The sequence below is a fragment of the Pelodiscus sinensis genome, chromosome 6, assembly GCF_049634645.1.
Source record: "Pelodiscus sinensis isolate JC-2024 chromosome 6, ASM4963464v1, whole genome shotgun sequence".
Classification (NCBI taxonomy): domain Eukaryota; kingdom Metazoa; phylum Chordata; order Testudines; family Trionychidae; genus Pelodiscus; species Pelodiscus sinensis.
The window spans coordinates 75,798,560-75,819,854 of record NC_134716.1 but is presented as its reverse complement, the minus strand read 5'-3'; the positions used below and the strand labels follow the sequence as shown (position 1 = coordinate 75,819,854).

The window sequence follows — 21,295 nt, the reverse complement described above, 5'->3', positions numbered from 1 at the left end:
TTCTCTCATTTGGTCCTGAAAAGGGAGGTCATGTTAATTTGTTGTCACTGGATCAGCACTGTTGAGTAGGTAGAGAAGCATGAGTCGAGAAGCTGTCTTCTGCCTCCCACTGGCAATAAACTGTTGATACTGCCACTCTGCAGCATATGACTTGCTCACAGCTTGTTACCCATGTTCTGGAGTAGCCCATTAGTCAGTGCATGTTTCATGTCCCCTTTTGTGCTCCTATGCAAGTTGGTTACAACTGCCTATTACAGAGCCTGGCTTTTTAGGTCAAAGCTGTAAAGACTCATATTTTTAGCTGTAGGTTCCTGGTTCAGTTCCTTGTGTGTTAGCCAAGATGACTGCCACTCTGGCTTGACATATTGTTAGCAAGAAATAATATGTAATATGTTATTGAGTTTGCATCATTTCACCATTATGTTGCCATTTCATATTTATTTATTGAACATGTTCTTTCTGCTTATTTACTACTGTAGGCTGGATTATTGTTCATCTGTTCTTGGAGCATGGTATGGATATGAACCTTCTGTCTCCATTTGTTGTATTTGGGTTAAAAGCAAATAATCCATACAGTCAGGCTAAGCAGAATTAATTAGCTAAAATTAGAGAGTTGATACTCTGGATAGATGGTCTAGGTTTCCCATTTGATTATTCCTAAATTAGGAAATTAGTTCAAGCCACAGGATCTTTGTGGTACCTAGCAATGGAGCTGCCAGGGGTTAGTGGAATGGTAGTTCTAACTCCCTCCAGGAAAGAAGAACATTATCTGATTTACTATATGAACATAATGGCTAGGCCAGGAAGGCTGTTAGACACAGATTTAAAATCATGCAGGAGACACTGAGGTGGAGAAGTGCTATTTGGTTCTGCTTCTAACGGTGCAAGAAATTGTTCCTGGTTAATGACTTTCCATGCTATATGTGTAAGGATTATTTGCATATATTGTTGTTGCTACATCTGTTTGAGTCAAGTTGGAGGGCAGGGATAGGGTCCAGAGTGACCTAGACAAATTAGAGGATTGGGCCAAAAGAAATCTGATGAGATTCAACAAGGACAAATGCAGAGTCCTGCACTTGGGACAGAAGAATCCCAAGCATTGTTACAGGCTGGGGACTGACTGGCTAAGTATCAGTTCAGCAGAAAAGGACCTGGGGATTACAGTGGATGAGAAGCTGGATATGAGTCCAGATATGTAGCCAAGAAGGCTAATGGTATATTAGAGTGCATTAGGAGGAGCATTGCCAACAGATCTAGAGAAGTTATTATTCCCCTTTATTTGGCACTGGTGAGGCCACATCTGGAGTATTGTGTCCAATTCTGCCCTCACCCTGCAACTACAGAAAGGATGTGGTCCAGTGGAGGACAACCAAAATGATTAAGGGGCTGAAGCACATGACCTACCAGGAGAGGCTGAGGGATTTGGTCTTACTTAGTCTACAGAAGAGAAGAGTGAGGGGGGATTTGATAGCAGCCTTCAACTTCCTGAAGGGAGGTTCCAAAGAGCATGGAGAGAGGCTTTTCTCAGTACTAACAGATGGCAGAACAAGGAGCAATGGTCTCAAGTTACAGTGGGGGAGCTCTAGGTTAGATATTAGAAAAACTATTTTCACTAGGAAGGGGGTGAAGTACTGGAATCAATTACCTAGGGAGGTGGTGGAATCTCCATCCCTAGAGGCTTTTAAGGATCGGATTGACAAAGCCCTGGCTGGGATGATTTAGTTGGGATTCGTCCTGCTTTGGGCAGGGGGTTAGACTCAATGACCTCCTGATGTCTCTTCCAGCCCTACGATTCTAAGTTACATCTTTTCCTCATATTCCTTAGAATTGTCTCATATACAGAAAAAAACTTAAAAATAACAATTAGTCCTGTAGCATCTTTAGAGGCTAACAAAAAATATAGATAATATCATGAGCTTTTGTGGGCACAACCCTCTTCTTCAGCTGAATGGAGCCCCTTGTGTCAGTACCGGAAGATAGCTAGATATAGATATAGATATCCAAAGCAAAATAGTTATAGCCTCCTGGTTCTGTTCTCACACTGCATGTATATAACTGCTGTATCAGAATTAAGGCTCAAACTGATGGAAAAATTCAGTTCCTATGGTTAAATGCAGTGAAGGATTTAGCATTATAACTTGTCCTCTCTGCCCCAAAACGTACTCTCTCTTTGAGTTCCCTGGACCCCAGGCTGTGTCTAGACTGGCCAGTTTTTCCGGAAAATCAGCTGCTTTTCCAGAAAAACTTGCCAGCTGTCTACACTGGCTGCTTGAATTTCCACAAAAGCACTGACTTCCTACTGTAAGAAATCAGTGCTTCTTGTGGAAATACAATTCTTCTCCCGTTAAGGCAAAAGTCCCTTTTGCGCAAAGCTTTTGCACAAAAGGGCCAGTGTAGACAGCTCAGATTTGTTTTCTGCAAAAAAGCCCCGATTGTGAAAATGGCGATCGGGGCTTTTTTGTGGATAAGCGCGTCTAGATTGGCACGGATGCTTTTCCGCAAAAAGTGCTTTTGTGGAAAAGCATCTATGCCAATTTAGACGCTCTGTTCCGAAAATGCTTTTAACGGAAAACTTTTCCGTTAAAAGCATTTCCAGAAAATCATGCCACTCTAGACACAGCCCCACTGTATTAACTCAACTGATACAATGGGCACAAAGCCATTGCATCTTCCTGGGGAGGATAATAAAATAATAATAAAATATTATTAATTATATTATTATTATTAATACCCAGTGGGGTAGAGTCAGTGAAACAAACTTTCAAGCCCTCTAGTACACAGTAATCCTGGAGGGTGTGGCTAGAGAGGAAGGAGGTGTGCTGAGGAAAGCAGGGTGTAGCCAGAAGACACTGTGCTCTGGCTGTTCTGAGCTGCTACCATAGCCCACGAGGACCTTAGCAATAGAGCTAAATTAGAACAGCCCCTACCCCAGCCCTGGAATCCAAAAGCAGTCAAGGTGGCTTTCTGTGCTGAGCACAGTTTAGCTGGACAGGAGAATCTGGGCTTTAAGGGTGAGCCTAGATAATAATTGCAGGATTTAGCCTGACATTTCTATAGAGAGAAAATGTTTCTTTGTGGAACGTTTACCATTCCAGTCCTGAGAATAACACTAGTGCTTGATGAAACTTTGATCCCACTAAGAGCCTCTGCTGCTATCATCATAAACTGTTGTCCGGAGGAAAAAAAAAGGAGTGGGAGAGCGTCAGTGGAATAATGCAACAGAAGTGCAATTCTGAGATCCATTTACTTATTGGGTGTTTAATCTTAGATTAGCCATCAGGGCTGGGGAGAGCATTCCCAGCTGTACAGTAAGAATGGCAGACTCATGGAACCGCTGGGGAAGAGCAGTTTCCCTTGCACGTAGCTTAGGCAGGAGGAGAAAGCTCATTGAAATATGAAGACTAGAGGAAAGTTTGGTGGAGGAGTGTTTCTTATTAATGATGATGGATGTGACTCAGGGAGGGGGGATAGGGATGAGCATTGAACCTGGAGGGAAGGGCTATTTAATTTACTATTAAAAAAATCCTGTTGCCTGTGTAGGGGCGAGGCGATTACAGAGCACGTGACGCAAGGGGGAACAGAAGAGGGATTTACTTTGGATGTGACGTACCAAAAGGATTATTGGACCTGTGACATAGTAGAAAGCAGATTACAAGGAACTTTAAGAAGCCTTTCATGGCAGTAATACAGTACTGTATAGGCATTGCATCATCATGATGCTGGAGACCTTAGGTCTCTAGTGATCTTAGGCTGCTAAGAGGTGTTTTAAAGAACTATAAAGAATTAAGGAGAGTGACAGTGCTTTAATAAGACAAATGCTTGCCTCCCAGATGCCCCGCACCAGCCAAGATTAAACTGTGTGAGGATGGTGCTATGTCAGTACCGGAAGAATGTGGAGATGAGCAAATCGACTGTCACAGATGATTTGACAAATTCTGATTTGCTTGTAGGAAAATGTCTGTTAATCCTATTAGAGAGGGAGAGACAGGAGCGAGGGCAAGTCAGTGGCTTGGCGCAGCTGTAAAAGTTCGGATCACAGGTGGAGCCGACTGATTTTTACACGTGTCTTTTTTCTTCTTCCTGTGTCATTAATCAAAATCCCAGTGACATGAGGTGTCCGATCCAAACCTCTGTGCGTCCCCAGCAGGTGTGGGAGTTGTATGCACCCAGCCACTTACTCAGGGAATGTCCACTGTAGCTGAAGGGGAAACTTTCCTCCACTGCTCCCGTCCTCAGCAGGGAGGAGGGAGAAGGAAAGCTGGTTTGTCTCCGCTTGGGAAATGTTTGTGTTAACTCGCCTTCCCTAGTGTTTGGCCGTTCCACCGGCCAGGACTGAATTAGCCCTTGTTATGGCCCGGGGTGGGGACGCGTTCATTCTAATTTACAAGTGGGAGGTATTTTTGCTCCACTTACCGCTGAAAACTGGCCTTATCTACTACATCAGACTTTTCAACGTGAGTCAGCACTACTGGGGTTGCAGGCTGGAGCTTTGTCCTGTGTCTGATGATTTCTAAGATCTTACTGGGGAAGCTAATATTCCCCTTGCCTTACTCCAGTTGATACTTACGTGTGCTGATTGGGAGCCAGCAGTGCGGTCTTTAGGGTTTCCCGTGTCTCCTGCACCCTTAATGCGATAGCTAAGTTGCTGTTTGTCTTTGAGGATTTGTCGGGAGGTGGTTACGGCGACTCCTCAAAGTTGTGTTTTCAACTACCTGAATTGGACGAAATAATAAAAGAATTAAAAGCAGCCGGAGATTTCGTATTAAACGTTCTGATTTCGACTCCGTGTTTAAAGAGCGCGCAAATACATGTCCCTAGTCTGGCATTTAAATATGGGATGTCTTGTGAAAACTCTACATTTGAAAAAAAAAATCCAGGCCAAGAGGGAGTCTGTAGACCCCACTACGAAGCAGTGCACAATCCGGAAAAGCTACTCGAGAGGTTACCTCAGGGAAGCTATAGCTCTTTTATGAGGTGGAGGCAAATAGAGAAAAGGAGAAAGGGAGCAGGGCGGGTCGTTTGGGGTGTTATTTGTTTATCCTCTTTAGCTCTGAGTGGCATTTTCTCTGCTGTGAGTGGTGATTTTACCACTTTTAGAATGGTGCATTCGGATTCTAGACCAAAGAGAACGAGCCCCTTATAGGGCAGTCGCTATCCACAGTGTCACTCTGAGAGTGTGGTTACCCCTACACGTAGATAGCTATGGGTGCATACTTTGAACCAGTCCCTAAGAAAGTTCCCTGGAAAAATAGGCAGTTTGTTGCTAACGTTTTGGTGTCTGTCCTCTTGCTAGGCATCGACATATTATATTAATTATTGCTAATGCTTGTAACAATATGGACTTCATTAAAGTTTAGTTGTTTTTTTAACCCATCTCAGTTAACATTCATAGAAAATCTAGCTGCATTTTGTACATACACAAATTGGTGGCTCTCTCTCTTGTTTTGTTTGGCGAAGGCTGATTTTGAACGGGACATTATAGTGGTCTTGTCAGTTAGTATGATTTGAAAGTGAGTCTATGTAGTGCTTTAGCCTGCCCTCAGCAATCAGGCTTTAGACTCACGAGGCTTTGATTGTAGGAGTTGCCTTATTTGCATTGATGAGGATGAGCCAGCTGCTGGAGCATACAGAACTGCACCTGACACAATCACTGAGTTCAGGATTAGCACAGGGAATCAGGAATCCACTACGCTATATGGCAATCTCAGCCCTACATTAGAGTCACTCATGCAAAATGACCCAAATTTGCAATGAACACAATTAGCAATCCAAAAATGCATGTTAATTTAGGGGCTGACATTTTCTTGCGTTTTACTTATTAAATATAACGATTATATACAGTTTAGTATGCAAGGCTGAGAAAGGATATTAAGCTTTCACCCCTCCCCGTACCCTAATAAACATGTGAACTGTTAGGATTCCTCTTTATATTTGGGAAGGCACTCTATTTGTTTTCTGCAATACAAAGACTCTTCTCTGTTATTTGCTTGTAATAATAAATAAAGAGCAGCCTTTTTAAAGGATCATTTCAGATGTATAAGATAAAGAATCCTTCTGTACAATTTTCCTCCTGTGTTCAAAATCTACACACCTAAATCACTCACTACTCTTCTTCATAACAGGAGGATCTTTCATCAAAGTTAAACTGGATATGTTAGATTATAACAAAGTAGGGTTTTCTTCTCCCCATAAAATTGTTGTGTGTGTAATATAAAAGACAAACCTGAGATATGTTTCCCCATGAATTTACTGTAGGTAGATAGTGAAACCTCTCACCTATGCTTTGAAAAAAAAACATTTTGCAAAAAATTGAATAACTGATAATTTGGAGCAAAAGCTTGCAGTTCAAAAGCTAAAGCTCCCATTGGAGAACAGAAAATTTAATGAGCTTTTAATGGAATGCAATGCTCAGAGTAGTAAATTATTTGTTAGTTGACGATGCAATCAGCATGCTGATTAAGGTTGCTTGGTTTTTTACTAAACATTAACTGAATGAAAACGGTTAGTCCTTGTTGTTCTGCTTGGGGGGCTTTGGTGAAGCAAATGGACTTTCAGAACAGAGATTGTCAATAAAGGTGAGTGCACTCCAGGTGTCATTTGAATATGGTGATAAAATACTTCTGATAAATATTTAAAAGCATTTTAAATCCACAATGTTCGCCTAGTGTACTGTGAACTCTGTTTAAAGAAACAGTGGGCCTAGAAAGGCCTCAGGACAGATTCCATTTCTTTCTGTAGATATATAGATAGATTTTATATTTCATTTGCTATTTTTTAAAATGTAAGTTGAAATATACATGTATGTAAATTATAGATTTTGCAGAAGTGAACCTGCAATATCAAACAAAAATTACTAGGACACTAAAGACAGAATGACTATTCCCTGGCTAGATCAGAAGAAAAAGTATAAGCAATTTTAAATCTACCTGAATTTATAAAATAAATAACTATAAAATATTTTTTAAAAGATTATTCTGAAGGAAACCCCATTTTTATATTTCAATTATACGTCGTCGTCTTTTAGTGATCTGGGGAAAGGGGAGAAACCGTGGCATTAACACCACAATAGAGAGGCTGTTTATTGTTCTCTTATGTCTGTTGACTGTAAATATTTAGTCTATTGAATCTTTAGACAAGTCGTGGCTTGCATAGATCATTTCATGTATTGACTGTGTTCCTGCTTCGAAACAATGTTTATCCTTTTGGTCATCTGTTTGCTTTGGTCTACAGATTTGAGAGACAAAGGGGAATTTTAAAAAAAGAGTTATAGACAGAGGGGCTTTCCATTTTATGTTAACAACTACAAAGTTCTTCTTCTATAAATCCCAATTAGCTTAATCATCGCGTTTTCCGCTAACCATGATCAGGTACCCTTAAAATCCGATAAATAACTATCTTATGTGTTTTAACCATTCCTGTTTATGACCCAAGAGGTTAAAAGCCTTTCACTGGCATTTGACTTCTGACCTCATATAAATGTTATCTTATCAGTTCCTGCTTGTTAGCTTGTATTGAGTGCTTGTCCCTGATGGCTTTTAGATAAAGGGGGTTTTATTATATTTCCTATTGAAACTGATCCATTTGCTTTGTTCTTAGCCTGTAGTTTCAGCCCACATAGTAACCCTGTAACCTAAGAGTTTTTTTGAATGGGCTGAAGCCCAAACTGTTTACAGTTTATACTGAGCCTTATTGATATCATATTGCCATGGTGTTTTATTTTTATTAATCTTACATTTAGATCATATCTACAACTAAGTTCTGAATATTAGAGATTTTTCTAGACAAATTAAAATAATTGCAGGTTTGGTCAAGATGAGATGAGTAGAAATCTTGTCTACCCAAATCTGAGCTGCCTTAATGAAAGAGCCATTATTTTTAAATGTTCAGTTATATTATTTTAAACACTATTTTCTAATCCTTTAAAAGCAAATAATGGTGTAATATTGCTACGTCTTTCGTAGTGCATTGCATCATAGAAGTCAGGCTCTCTATCGTGGCGTGTTTTTCTGTTGTACTGCGTGTGTCACATGTACAAACGTGTATATAGCTCGGTATGGTGACTGAAATGTACAGTAGGCATTGCTACTGTCATCCACATATGTAATGTACACCGGTATTTCTATAGACCTAAATGTATTTAATATTTTTATTATCTTTATTTACAGGGGACTTTTGGGGGGAGGGATGAAGTCGCTCGAGTTTCTCTATCTGATTTGCAAAAGAATAATGTATTGCTAAAGAATAGCTTAGATTGATTATAACCCAATTTCTACAGGAAAATCACAGGGAAGGAATGAAAAGGCAGCCATCTTGTGGGTGTCATCTTGCACTTTTTATCCTTAATTCTTTTCCACTCAGCCTTTCTTCGGCTGTGATATTGCCTTTCACCTTAATTAGTCTTGAAGATAATACATGATATATACAATATATTTACATCATTCCTTATGCTAGAGGAAAGGATGCATTCCCCTTTGGCACTTCAAGCAATCACTGTCTAGTGGTTACAAGAAAACTACGTCTGCCTTGATATTTACTCATACATATGAATGAAACATCATTTTTGCATTGTAAGAATCTGTGTTGAAACGTATTTACAAAAAGCAAATATGTAAGCAAAATTGTATTCTTAGGAACAAAATTAATTTGTCTGAAAACTAATTACCATTCAAGAAATAGGAAATCTGCTGGATGCTCCCATTTACAAATTAACTTTGGAGTTTCTGATTTTATGTATCTATTGCTGGATTATTTATTTATTATTTTCATTGTTAATACGACCTACAGTTGGTACTGATCAGCGTCAGTGCTCTCGGTGTAGATTTCATTGAGATAATATTTTAATAAAAAGTACCTTACTACCAATTCCAACTTTATAGTTCAGCTATTTTAAAATTGTGGATGTAGTTTAAAGATATAATCTGCAAAAAGAAAAATATTCGACAAGAATACTGGGTTGCTATGTACGTTAAGACATGATCAAGTGCTACCTTCTTAGTTCATAAACAAAAATTCTGCATTCACTGTTACGTTTTTCTGGTAGAAGAAAACCAGAACTATTAGCTTAAATTTATACCTGTAAATGAAATACCACGTGGAAATAGATATTCATCAATGGGAAAAAATGTAATCAGTGCTACTGTCCTTTCACATGCAAATACTTTGGTTCAGTATAAATCAATCTAGAGCTTACTGATTGATGTAGTTATTGGCAGTTTACAAATAAACTGTGAGAAGTAGCTTGAAAAGTATCGGGGGGTTGTTTGGAAACCCGCAAAAATACATTGGAGATGAATATTTAATTCGTCTTTCTAAAAACTAGGTTTAAAATGCAAATCAAAATAGCAGTACTAATTAGTGTTTGTTTGTTCAGCCCTTTGTAAATGTAAAGCTCTTGTCAAAGTGCTAAGTGTTATTAATAACTCTCAGGACACAGATAGTTCGTGACTCTGGTGTTTTCAGAAAAATAATATATACACACAGAGTCTACTATCTACCCTCCGGGGAACAAAAACCAAACTTTTGCTCCTTCTTTTTCGGGGAGAATTTCAAAAAGGTTTTGCAGACTGTAATTACAGAGATCTATTTCCAGGAAGAAAAATAAATGCGGATTAGGATGGAAATAATGATAGTCTCCCCCCGCCCGCCCCGAAACCACTGTGTCTAGTGTGTGTTAATAGTGTAACAGACAAGAGTGACTTTTTTACACTTTTACTTACCAAATAGTCTATGAATCTGCTTTGATTATGGATAATATTGTAATGACACTTAACCATGGAAAATGGTTCGTTTGATTTCTGGTGAATGGAATACATATGAGACAGATATATTTCATCTTATTTTTAATCCCCTAAAAAGTGATTCTACTTCCAACAGTACCAAAAACTGAGGCAGTGGGGAATCTAGACCGAACTCTTTAGTTACACTTGCTGTGTTCTATTACATCCCTAACATAGGATGAATACACAAAAAGAAATCCTTCAACTCTTTTTGTCTCCAAACACTAAACTTATTGTTGCTCTAGAGATTGTTGTTCAGTGTTCTTGTAAATGTGTCAAACTTTGCAGTACCTTAGGCGCTTGCTTTTTATTCATCAACTATGGTACTAATTCATGAGGCAGGCTCTCCTCCTTTCTTTCTTGAATATGAACTGCTCACACCCTACAACGGATTAATTTCCTTGTATGTATAAGGATAATTAACTCATTCTCTTCCCTTTAATGTTGTTAGTATTAATGCTCTGTAGAAGGGATGTGCATATTTCTCTGAATCTGTTCAGAGTCCGACTCCACGCCGAAGCCAGTCTCAACTAAGTTCAAATCGCTTATCTGATTGTCTCATCACTATAAAAAAGACACCATTCTTTTCAGGTGATGCACCTTCCCCAGCAAAAAGCCCCAACTGCAATGCAGAGAACTAACAAAACAAGCTTGTAAGATGATCTCACTGAACTTTGGAAAGCTGTAAAAAGCCTTTGATATAAAGTCTCCTAAATCAGACCTAAATAATTTTTCCGGCTGAGAGACAGGAACGTAGCTAGAGTCTGGCGAGACACGTAAATCTAGTCCCGGGCTTTGTTTGGGCTCAGGGCAGGGGTTGATTCTCAGTAACTCTAGTGTATAGCTTGTTATTTATGTCCGGGGCCCCCTGCAGTGGGTGCTACCTTGTTGTGTATGCGAGTTGCTGCCACCCTTCCAAAACACCGCGCAGCTCGGGAAAAGTCAAGCACGGAAAAGTCCTGATTTTCATTTAAATAGTCAAAACCATGATGCATTTGGGCTATTATGATAGGACAGCTCCCATGAAAAGATTATTTGAACTACAAAGGCATTCAGTTAGGGCTCGCGATGCTGCAAAAGGGCCTGCTAGAAATTAGCAGCCTGTCCTGGTATTTGGAGAGCAAGAGTGACAACTTATTGGAAGTTCTCAAGGAATCATTTATATTTCACACTCCACTAGGCAGCTGATTTGAGATTGTCTGTTAGCATAACAAAGGCTCTGAGCCTGTGAACTTCAGAAACCTTTCGACCTCTTAGCTACTGACATGAATAGCCCCCAGCCCTGCCTATAGAGATCTCCCAAAGCTCCCCGGTTCGTGGCTAAATTGTTAATCAGGGTAATTTAATATAGTTTTCAATATGCCTCATCTCTTATGAGGCAAGGTATTCACAGATTTTCCCCCGCCCGAAAAAAGTTCTCTTTCATTCAAGTGTGAGAGGGGCAGCTGCAGGGAGAACCCACCCCCAACTCCTTTCCAGTGCTCCTTGAACTGCAGTGTAGCCACCACGGTGGAGCTCAGAAAAGGAAATTCACAAACAGCAGCAATCCCTTTCCCTGGACTCCAACCTGAACCTGAAATTCCGACTGTTCCTCCCAAACAGACACAACAAAAAACTCGGGTCCAGCCAGAGCTGAAGCAATTACAACGCTGTGAGTTCCCATATGCCACACCTCCCCTCTTCCCCACACAAGGAAAACCCCTCACACACAGTAACAGTCATATATAGCCACCTTACTATTTGCCTCTATCTATCTACTCTCTCTTTGAAAGTAAATTTGTTGGAACGAGACCTATCACAAACACGTTCATTTGAATCCAATTGAAATTAAAACCTAAGAGTCCTCTTAGGACTTTATTCAATAGTATGAACAACATGTATGAAATTCAGATTCCCCAATACTGATTGATCTCAAAGGAGACAAGCAATACTTTTCTTCTGTTTTCACCACTGCAGTTCTGAAGGAACAAACATAGCCACACACAGACCTATTAATATAGGACTCTTATTGCAAATTAGGTGTTCATTTCACATAAAGTTAAATTAGAGGAGCTGGTTCAGAGAAAAAAAATACTGAAATTGCTTTTTGTATTTCTCCCATCTCCTTCTGCAAAATTTAAACACGCTAATCCATGGCTTCCAGCTGGGCTAGTGATGTCAAAAGTAAAATCTACACTTAATTTTTGTCCTTTCAGATATCTCTTTTTAGTCTGTGTGGTTATTTATGCATAATTTTTGTTCTTCTCTTGAATTGTTGGAGTTGGATCAGTATATTGCCTGTAATATACTGATATACATGGGGCAAATCTTTCTCCCTTTCTTACACCCCAACTCCAGTTACTTTCATAACTCATGCTGAAAAAGGTCATGGAGCCCAAAGTTTCCTTGGTTCAAACTTTATAGAGTGTCAGAGGCATTGATCCCCAATCCTTTGATTTTCTGATATACACCAATTGCTGACTACACTGATCAGAACTACTGAAAGATGTGGGGTACAGTGCTAGATTATTTGCTTACAACATTCATGAAATGATCAGGGGGACACAGGTTTTATTGAAGTTAATAGGAAATTTACTACTGACTTGAATGGCAGGATGTTCAGGACTAATATATGCAATATTAGTGAATATCTTTGTTTTTAACATTCTACACAATAATTCAGTCTAATATTTATTTAAATCTCCTAAAATCATGTCCCAGTCCCATTAATATCTAACAAATAAAGGTGGCTTTGAGAAAAGAACAAAGATAACACAGCCATGAATATAATGTTGAAATATCAAAAATATTTTTCAGTATTTTACTTTTCAAAGCTTTTTTTTTTAAAGATTTTAAATGCTTTTGCATCATTGTAATAATACAATGTTCTTAATTTGAATGTATTTATTTTAAAAGTACAGTTCCTGTGATGTAATACTACTTTCACTAATTTCCACATTGTGGCAAAATATGTGCATAGATGTTTCCAATAAATAGACATAACTCTTACTTTCCATAAAATATATATTGAACATTTTAAAATGAAATAAATAAGACTGTGTCTTTTTATAGAAATTCGTGGAGGGGGGGACTCTTGTTTCTTTTAACTGTGAGATGGTGAAATGACATCATTTACATTTTTCCATGCTTTTGCTTGTTATCACTTTTCTTTTTTCATTAGCTTTTTTCCTTCATTAGAATTTATGATCCATAGCCATCATTACACTTTCACATTTCTGAGTTTCTGTTGAATTTTCTTTGAGAGGTTAATAAACATAAAGGGAGGAGAAAGGATGTCCTTGCTCTATAGCATGCGAAAGTAGGCTGTATTAAGAGTGTTTTTAATTTTGATTTCAAGTTATCTCTATTGTCTTAATCAAAATAGTTTATAAATTGAGTTGGAAATAAAGTTTATTTGGGATTAAGGAATAATGTGAGTTTCCTTCCAGAAATTAAAGAACTATTTTGTTGCACATCAGGCTACATTTTCTTTTGCTTGTTTCAAAGCTGCTTCCATATAGTGGTACAGTTTGGGCCTGTTGTATTTGAAAATAAAGGATGTATATTTGGGATGGTGTTTGACAGGGGGAATGAACGCAGACACCAGAACAATTACATTACAATCCCATTGGGAATGCCAGCACCAAATTTAGCCAGACTGATGGGGCACTGTCTAGACGTCCCTTTTGTGTATCAGCTGTTTTTTCCTTGCTTTATTGTCCTCTCTGAATGTATGACTTGAACCTGCATATGGATTCCAAACACAACCATTCCTGCAACACTACTTTGCTATAAAAACCTCCTATAAGCATCAGGATAATAATCAAGTGCTTTGTGCATACAACATACACGCACGCTCATAACTGTACAAATAATAGTAGTATATATGTATACACAATTATACTATTTATTTGTGCAAGTGCATATCCAAAATGCACTCATACTAATAAACAGTATAATAAACATGCACAATTATTGCATTAATATCTATAACCCTATCTTATACATATTATACATTCTATAATTAAAATGCAGTTTGGTAGAATTATCAGTTAAGGTCATAAGGCTGATGAATAAGAACCCTGTGAGGTGGTTGTGGTTCTGGTCTATGTCTTTCTTATTAAAGAAATTTAGATTAGGGTAGAAATGTTGCTTTCTTTTCATATACTCCACCTCTCTTCCCAAAAGAAGATAGGAAATAAATAAAACAAGCAGGTTTTGTGAAGAGGCAATTAGGAACTATCTTACATGTAAATTACAACCTTTCATTTTTGAAAAGGGCAAAGGATAAAAAGCAGGAATATTTATTAAATGTTTACACTGTAATTAACAGCACAGACTGCTCAGTTTTTCACTTACTAAACCTAATATAGAAGTAGGTCTGTTCTAATAACTCTGAGGATTTGGGGGGGCCTCTTACTTGATTTTTTTTTGTTAAGAATAAATGTGCAGATAGGCTAATATCTGCAGGGAAGAGATGACAAAACTGAACAGTGTAAGTAGTTAATATGCATCATGCCACCCAATCATGACAGGGAAACCCTATCTAATAATCTGAAGTCATCATGGCTAGAAACATCCATTGAAGAGATTCTTTTTTTTTTTTAAACCTCCTAGATCAAGGCTGGGCAAGATGCAGTCCGAGGTCCAGATCCGACCCACCTAACACTTTGATCTGGCCTGCGGACTGCATCTGGCTGCTTTCCATTGATATCCTGCAGCCTGAGCCACCAAATTTCCAGATGGTGGCATGCGCAGTTGGGATTCTATTTAAATGGCTCACAGTTCCCAGTCACAGAACTACCCCGCAAGGGCCAGAGCCGGAGCCCTTTCAATAGCCACAACAACCCTATGTGGCTCCCAAGCTCCATAGTATCGGCAGGGTCAGGAGCTGCTAGCCTTTTACTGTTTTTTAATTCAAAGCATCTGGACCCAGACAACTCTGGGAGAGGTTAGTCCCCAGCCTCACCTCTTCCACCCCAGGCTCTACCTCTTCCAGAGGTGGGGCTGGCCCATGACCACATACTAAAATTCATTAAATGGCCCCCTCTAAAAATGATTGCCCGCCACTGTCCTAGATAGTGTGAGCAAGTCATGGGACTCTACTACCCAGAGTCTGGAAAAATACATTGTAGTAGGCCCCCAGCATATGGAAATGTGCAGAAAACTTTCCAACCCCTTGCATTTACTCTTTGCAAATTGTCCTATATGCTCAGGTACACCCTGAAACTGTTTTCTTTGGTCACTGAGATGCCACATTTTTCTTATAGCAAGTTAATAAAAGTATTAATGTAGTGTCTGGTTTCTATAATAATCTCCTTTGTTTATTAAGGACAGTGGCCTTGGGACCTGGGCTTATTTTCTGCCTCATTGAGCCTTTTTTACCACACCCTTTTTATTTTACCAGTTTTTTACAGGTATGACAATGCAATTTATGAAATGGACTATGGAGTCACGTATTATATCCGCTAGACTATCCAGTATGCCAGCCAGGAGACTATTTGATTTTTTGGGTATACAAATTCTAGCTTTTTGGGTATACAAATTCTATGGCTTCAGTATTTTTGTACCAGGTACATTCCCCATTACACTGCATGGTAGCAAGGCAAGCCAAAAAGCAAAAATTCTTGCCAAGAGAATGCCTAATTCATAGAACTAAGGAGTGGTAACTCTGCAACATGTTTCTCCCTTTTCCTGTGCTTGCAAAAGCCTTCTGTGATGTGACTGGGCTACACAGGGTTTTGGGGGACATGTCAAACAATACAGAAACAGAATTAGGGCAGCTCCATGCTACACAGGTAGATATCTATGCAGAAATAGTTACTGCTTCTTGCATGTTTGTTATTCTAAATGGATAAAATCAGGAGTAAAGGTTAGCTGCCAGTGTTGAGCACCCTTAGTTTAAAATAGGAAGTTAACCAAAATGAACACAGTAGCTTCGAATTAGTTCCTAGTGAGCCACAAACCATGTTCTAATCATCATTAGTTTATGACCACCTTCACCTAACTCCACATTTAATCTAACAATAGTTCTACTTGCTGTATTAAAGCATAATAAACTATCAGCTGTTCTTTTAGGTATTTACTTTTTTCAGTCTAAAGAAAATCTCTCTTGTAGGTTGCAGCAGAAAGGAGTAGTGGAAAAGGAAACTCCTCAGTATAAAGAAACTTGCATGTGACTGTATGCGCTATGCTTCACCTGTGGATAAATACAGGACTCAATATTTCAAAGTCATGATTCTTCAGCCTGCCTGCTCCCTCACAGTCTAGCAAAGAATCTCCTACTGTGGACAATTAAGGCCTGACCCATTTTTGAAGGGAAGATTGGGAAAGAATGTTTGTTTCCTGATTTCAGTGAACAGGGAAAGATACACAAACCTGTTCAGTGATTTACTGTATATTCTGTTATGTCAGGTTGTAGAATGATGATTGTGATTATAAGATTTGGTGACTGAAAATCAAAAACAAAATACAAAAGTGGTACGGTCCATAATGACAGCTTTGTTGTGTGCACTGGTACAAGGAAGGATTGAGTACTACTGACACAGGGCCAGTTAGGTATTGAGGAAATTCTGGGAAAAAGCTGCTCCACAGTGCTCATGCCATGCAGAATATCAGGGTAATTCAGATTTCATAAATCATAGGGAAGTCCTGGTTGCTTATATAGCTTTTTAACACATGATGGGAGTTTGGGGCCATCAGTGGAAGAGTCCAGCAGCTGACGGGTAGTGACCAACTCCTTTGGCATATGAGGAATAAAAACACCTGTTGGAGAGTAAATGTTCACAGGTCAGCAACTCCCTCCCACCTCTTTTTGTGTAAATCATTACCAGCTACAGTGAAACATGGTGCATGGCTAGAGGCACAATTTGATGGTGTTTCAGAACTGCATTGACAGGAAATGTGGGTAAATTAATAAACTCATTGTTCCCTTAGTTGCCCATTTTTTATATGTAAATACAGCTGTAAGATGCTATCAGGTCCCATTACAAGTATAGTATCAAGTTGTTGACATACAATCAGTGTTATGGTTCCCAGTATAAGTTGCATTAAGCTAGTGTCATGGACAAGCTTTTCCTCTGTGCAAGTCACTGTAGGCAGCAACTCTGGTAATACGGGAACAGTAATTCCCTTTGATTGCATAACGTGTGTGTAATACATACCTTTGTTAGGAGCATAAAACTACGCAGGCTGTAAAGCAAGTATGTGGTGGTCCATGCGATGGTCCAGATAAGAAGCAAATACCATACAGTCAGATCACTTGCTTCACAAACATATGTTAGGGAATGGGGAACTAGGATATGTATACTTTCCATTCAGGCCTTCCCACTTGCCACCTCACATGATCCAAAGCACTTGCTCTTGTGGTGCATTTTCTGCTGTGAGAGGTGCAGAGGTAGCTGTTACTGAATGCAATGAGCTTTACACTCAACACATTCCAACAGAGTAGCTACAGGAAGTACAGCTTTTTACCAGTAATGGTCTTTGCTGTTATATAATCAGGTATTCACTCGAGGCAATAATTGGGAAAATATAACAGGGATACCAAGCTCTCAGATATCCTGGCAATGATCATAGTAAGCAAGATAAACTATATTATTAAACATTGTTTTAAGAAAACGCTCAGAAGTCTTCCAGAGAATCAATCTGAGTTGAGATGAGGAATGTGTATAATATGCATCCTTTTCATATAGTAATGTTTAACTATAACGAGGCTGAAGTTACAAGAGCAGGCATGATGCACAGCCACTCTCTCCATCTTTGTTTCTCCACTCCCAGACAGAACAGTGGTCTTCTTTTCTTTTTCTTTGTCCTTCTTCTCCTTTCCAAAAGAATCCTTTCAAATCGACACAGCTAATAGAGCTTTTATGGAGGTGGACTCCTACCCTGTCATAAGCCTGCTTTCCAATGGCCCTGTTAATTTAAGTTAACATAAACCCATTGAAATCAGGTTGAGAACAGTTTTTTGTAATTTGGAGGGTTTTGTAAATAAAATGATTTACATGTTTGTGAGCTATCTGCTGTGAGTACAGTATTACTGCAGATTTTTCTTTGGAGATTACAACACTGCTTAAGTTTATTTTCTCATTTTCTACATCATGTTGTGATCTCCTAAAGGAAATAATTTATTCATTCATTCATTCATTCTTTCTTTCTTTCTTTCTTTCTTTCTTTCTTTCTTTCTTTCTTTCTTTCTTTCTTTCTTTCTTTCTTTCTTTCTTTCTTTCTTTCTTTCTTTCTTTCTTTCTTTCTTTCTTTCTTTCTTTCTTTCTTTCTTTCTCCTTGAGATAAAACGCAACTTTTGGCTACATGTTTTAAATAGCATAATATACTTTATCAAATAGCTTTGTTTGAGCTAGGATTGGACTTGGTATATGGAGCTAAAAAAAAAATCTCTCACACACACACAGGTTAACAAAGTTGCTGAGTTGCGGGGCAAGGTGGAGGGACAGCTCCTGGAAGGGGTGCGGTCTTGGACAGAAGAGGCAGGACTAGGAGTAGCCAGCCCTCAGTGTTGTCTGGGGTGCACTGTCCTCCTCCCCTACCCCAGCAGCCCCGAGAGCTATCTGGCACACATTGTGCGGCATTCTGGTGGCTATTTAAAGGGCCCTGGGCTCTGTAAGCTGCCACTGCTGCAGTAGTGGTGATGACAGCCAGACACCCCAGGCCCTTTCAAATCACTGGGACTTGAGAGAACTGCCCCCTTTGCTCTCCCCATTGACAGGCCTACACACACACACATGCAGAGAAAGAAGGGGTGGAGACGTGCTCAGGAACTTTTCCTCTTATGGCATAAGACACCCAGAAGATCTTTATATGAGAATTTTGGTATTCTCCTAGCACCAAATCTTCACGCTCTGGGCAGGATTCTGATATGACACTGTCATAAACCAGGATGAAGTCAAGGAGGTCAACAGAGTTACACAGGTTAATAAAACCATGTGAAATCAAAATCAGGCACACATATTACAATATCAAATTGGTATTCAAAGACACTCTAAGTAAAATGGTTGCCACACTGGTTAAAAAACAGGAAACAAAGGGTAGGAATAAATGGTAAGTTTTCAGAGTGGAGAGTGGTAACTAGTGGGGTCCCCCAAGGGTCTGTCCTGGGACCAATCCTATTAAACCTATTTATAAATGATCTAGAGAAAGGGGTAAACAGCGAGGTGGCAAAATTTGCAGATGATACCAAACTGCTCAAGATAGGTAAGACCAAAACAGATTGTGAAGCGCTTCAAAAAGATCTCACAAAACTAAGTGACTGAGCAACAAAATTTAATGTTAATAAATGTAAAGTAATGCACATTAGAAAAAATAATCCCAACTATACCTACAAGATGATGGGGACTAATTTAGCTACAACTACTCAAGAGAGTGATCTAGGAGTCATTGTGGATAGTTCTCTGAAAACATCGACTCAGTGTGCAGCTGCAGTCAAAAAAGCAAATAGAATGTTAGGCATCATTTAAAAAAAGGGATAGAGAATAAGACAGAGAATATCTTATTGCCACTACATAAAACCATGGCATGCCCACATCTTGAATACTGCATACTGATGTGGTCACCTCATCTCAAAAAAAGATATATTTGGCATTAGAAAAGGTTCAGAAAAGGGCAACAAAAATGATTAGGGGATTGAATGGGTCCCATATGAAGAGAGATTAAAAATACTTAAACTTTTCATCTTAGAAAAGAGGAGACTAAGAGGGGATATGATAGAAGTCTATAAAACCATGACTGGTATGGGAAAAGTGAATAAGTAAAAGTTATTTACTTATTGTCACAATATAAGAACTAGGGGTCACCAAATGAAATGAATAGACAGCAGGTTTAAAATAAACAAAAGGAAGTTTTTCTTCACTCAGCGCACAATCAACCTGTGGAATTCCTTGCCGGAGGATGTGGTAAAGGCTAGAACTTTAACAGGATTCAAAAAAGAGCTAGATAGACTCATGGAGGTTAGATCCATCAATGGCTTTAGCCACGATGGGTAGGAATGGTGTCCCTAGTATCTGTTTGTCTGGAAATAGGTGAAAGGAGTGGGATCATGTGACGATTACCTGTTGTGTTTCCTTTCTCTGGGGCATCTGGTATTGGCCACTGTTGGCAGACAGTATACTGGGCTAGATGGACCTTTGGTCTGACCCAGTATGGCCGTTCTTCTGTTCTTAACACAAGCTACCTGTGCTAGCAAATTATCAGATAAGAATATGGTCCTCTGTCTTAATTTGATCTAATTGAAAATAGGTATTGCACACATCTATGTGGGCATTTACACTGGAAAACATAAGAACAGCTCTGGGGCATATCTTCTGTAATCAAGAATTGTGCCTCTAAATAGCTGATAGCCAAGGAAATCTTTTGAAAAGTGATAAATGAAGAGACAAAAGACTATGAAGACTCTAAACAATAAGAAGATTGTAATGAATTTCTGCCTTATTACTGAGTGAAATGTTAACCCATAGAGCAGTGGTCCCCAACCTTTTGGGGCTGCCGGGTGCCCAAGAGTGGGGCCATGCATATGCTGTGCATGCAGGACGGGGGTTGTGTATGCGCTGGGCACCTGGAGTCTGAGACGCAAGAATGGCTCAGGCCAGCCCTGGTCACTAGGTGGGTGCACATAAATGCCCCGGCGGACGCCATGGTGCCCACGGGCACCGCGTTGGGCACCACTTCCATAGCGCAACTGCCTGTCAGCAGAAAGAACTCCATAACCTCTAGAGTTTAGGAAAGGAAATACCACCTAAGATCAAAATGTACTGAGTAGTGCTTCAGTAGACATTACCTACATTGATAGAAAGGGTTCTTCCATCCATGCAGATGTAATCTACCTACCGGAGAGGTGGTAGCTACATTGATGGAAGGCAGGTCAGCTGAAGAGCTGAGGCTACCTCTACATTACACTAAAAAGTCTATTTACGCTACACAACTCCAGCTAAGGGAATAACACAGCTGGTGTCAAGTTACCACTGGCTCTACACTGCTCTACATCAAGTTACCACTGGCTCTACACTGCAGGGGGTCAACAGGAGAAACTCTTATTTCTCTTACTCTTCTCCATTCAGGGTAGAGTAACAAGGTGACTGGAGAGCAATCTGATGTTGATTTGGTGGCTCTTAACTAGATTTGTTAAATCAACCGCCAGTGGATTGATCTCAATGTATTTATCCAGGCAGTAGTGTAGAGGTAGGCAGGACTGAGTGCATGTCTATACTGCAGTTAAGAACAAGACTCCCAGCTAGGGTATTACAATGTGGATGTTGAGGCACTGTCAGAGTTTCGGGTTGGACCCACCCAGCCCCCCTGGGTCTGAGCTTAGGTAGATAACCTGAATCTCAACCAGTGTCACAATGTCCACATTACTTTATTCTCTACCTTGTGCCCTACTTGTGTGTGTGTGTCTGGAAGGCTCACTTCCAGGTACAGGAAAGACATACTCTGAAAGGCTGAAAGCCAGGCCACGAAGCACACTGTTGCTGGGGAGGATTCAGTGGTAGCCATGAAAAAGTGGGCACTTGAAAGCAGCCTGCAAAGAG

General features: G+C 39.6%; 1 long non-coding RNA gene across 1 annotated transcript in view; it reads left to right on the top strand.

The window, feature by feature from the left end:
- The first annotated feature begins 6,455 nt into the window (after nt 1–6,455).
- The window catches only part of LOC112547357 (uncharacterized), a 79,005-nt gene continuing 64,165 nt past the window's right edge, over nt 6,456–21,295 (top strand). The window contains exon 1 of the long non-coding RNA XR_012904818.1: nt 6,456–6,575. This is a non-coding gene — a long non-coding RNA (uncharacterized LOC112547357). The remainder of the gene's footprint in view (nt 6,576–21,295) is intronic.